Consider the following 2,500-nt stretch of genomic DNA (forward strand, 5'->3'; position numbering starts at 1 on the left):
CCGCCGCCACCACACACGACACCGCCAGAACTACTCGCCAGCGGGGGCGTCTGAACCCAACCTTCTCGGTTCTAGCGTCTTCTGCAGACTTCCTTGGAGAACTTTCTTCGGCAGACATGACTTAAAGACTTAGCCTTTTTGCTGACAGAAGCCCAAAGACTTTTAAGAAATGCTTTTCTAACGCTCAAGTCGTTACACACACATGTATACTATAGTAGGTCAGATCCGGGGCATACTGATACTAACTAGGGTTAATAATTGAGTTTTTCACGTCTTTCTCATTGCAAGCCTAAGCTCAAATATTTACTGAACTCAAAATAGAGACTGACAACGCTTGCAGATAAATAGTAAAATTTACAGATACAAGGATAATAACTTGCCATTGGACCATAGGGTTTCATTTCCCACACTTCCAAAAGAAAATGTTACCCTTACTGTAGACTCATTGCTGTCCCTATTTTTGCCGAATTTTTGCCGATCCATACCCCCCTTAGGAAGGCCTGGTGGAGGCTATGAACCACCACCAAAGCAACCTTTGGACGCGTTTGTCAGACAGTTGGACAGCTTGTTGGTGTTCTTAGCGGTTTGAATGTATAGACTTAATGAGATTGATAACATAATAACGGACACATATTGTAACTGCAGTACCGTAACTCGCCCATGGTGGCGCTTCTTCGGTCCCCACGTCGCCAATGTTCGTGAAAGCTCGTGCGAGATCGGTACTTTTCGGAGACGCACCCAAGGGAAACGATGTAATGATCTGTTGACACGAAAGAAACATGTTCTAACATGTCATTAGTACATTTAAAGGGGATGTTTTCTTCTGTATCTATAGAGACAAACAAACGACTTGTTCTCTGTATAGCCTCAATATCAGGCTCTACTACGGCTGCTGTTTTGATCATAATAGCCTCATAGCAGGCAACTTGCTTGCTTAAGATGTAATAAAAATTGATGTCCTACTCGCTCGAACGGCATTTCAAGTCTACGCGCGCGCACTTATGTTGAAGGGTACACGTAAATCTTTACGCGATGTGCTGTGAAGGTGACTTTGTTTCAAATTTTGAGTCCCCAGTGCGCTCTGAAGATATCTTTATGAAATCTCTACTGTGTAGCAAACATGTTGTAATTGTATGTTTATCAAAATGTATTAGTTTGTTTGATTTCAATGAGATAAAGATTATGGTGTCCTTTCCCATATATATAGAATGACATTTTAAGATAACATGCGAAATTAGTTGTAGGTGCTAGGTTTAAATGTAGAATTTTTTTCTGCTAAATGTTTGAAAATGATTTAGCAAATTTCAAGTTCCCAGTGTTGTCCGTCCGAATCTATAGTCTCTACCAGGCTTCGGGGGGCGGCTGGAAAGAGTAGAAATCGGCCAAATACAGAGATAGCATGCCAAGGGAGTTGGCCTGTTGGAGAGGGAGCGGCAAACTGTTCTCCCCAGCCGACCAAACTCCACCGGCATGCTATCTCTCTATTTAGCCGATTTGTACTCTTTCTGGTCAGCTCCCGAAGCCTGGTAGAGGCTACCGAATCCGCACAAATCCCGAAGATATCTGTCCTTCTCCACCTTTCTGAAAGTCCCTACTGTGTGGAAAGCTCTCTAAGGTGAAGAGTGGTGCAGTCAGGCGAGAAATTATGCAGACAACAAAGAGGTGAGGTAATTATCGTCATTATCTCAAATCTAGGCTCATTACAAGATCTAAGTCTGGGCGTGGTCCCGTGACGTCACCTAACACCTTTTTTGTTGAAATGGTCTTCTGAAGACATTCAAAGAAAAAAAACCGCAAGAATTAAAAAAAAATGGATAAATAAAAGTACCAAGGAGGTTTTAAATTAAATCTCTTTGAAAATACGAAGTGTAACTTAGTGGTCTTCTCTCGACTGAAGTATGTGAAAGATTGGTCGCACACGTTCTATATAGTACATATACGCATCATATTCATCAAATAGTGTATTTTTGTGCCTGTTAGAGTCTTATGCCAGTTGTACCTTACCATTGTGAAATACGGTAGCCTCTACCAGGCTTCGGGAGGCGGCTGGAAAGAGTATAAATCGGCTAAATAGAGAGATAAGCATGCCAGGGGGAGTTGGTCTGCTGGAGAAAACAGTTTGCGGCAAAATGTACCCTCCAGCAGACCAACTCCTTGGCATGTTATCTCTCTATTTGGCCGTTTTCTACTCTTTCCAGCCGCCTCCCGAAGCCTGGTAGAGGCTAGTCGTACCTTACCATTGCGATACATGGTGTTGACAGGCTAATTCGTTGTTTATACTTTCCACCACGGGGTCTTTTGTGCCACGCCAGCTAGCACGTACAGTATACAGTTGCAGCTCTGTTTATTCACCCTTTCAGAAGCACAAACCCCATCTTTAGTGCGTTCAAACTGCGTGAATCCGCTTTGTCCAGATTTTTTGTCTCTATAGCATGCCGAAAACTGGCTTTTAGGGGGTCTTTGGGAGCTTTTATGTGGTATTTTCTGATTGCATATAGAC

The sequence above is a fragment of the Branchiostoma belcheri genome, unplaced genomic scaffold (assembly GCF_001625305.1).
Source record: "Branchiostoma belcheri isolate BF01 breed outbred unplaced genomic scaffold, Haploidv18h27 scaffold78, whole genome shotgun sequence".
Classification (NCBI taxonomy): domain Eukaryota; kingdom Metazoa; phylum Chordata; class Leptocardii; order Amphioxiformes; family Branchiostomatidae; genus Branchiostoma; species Branchiostoma belcheri.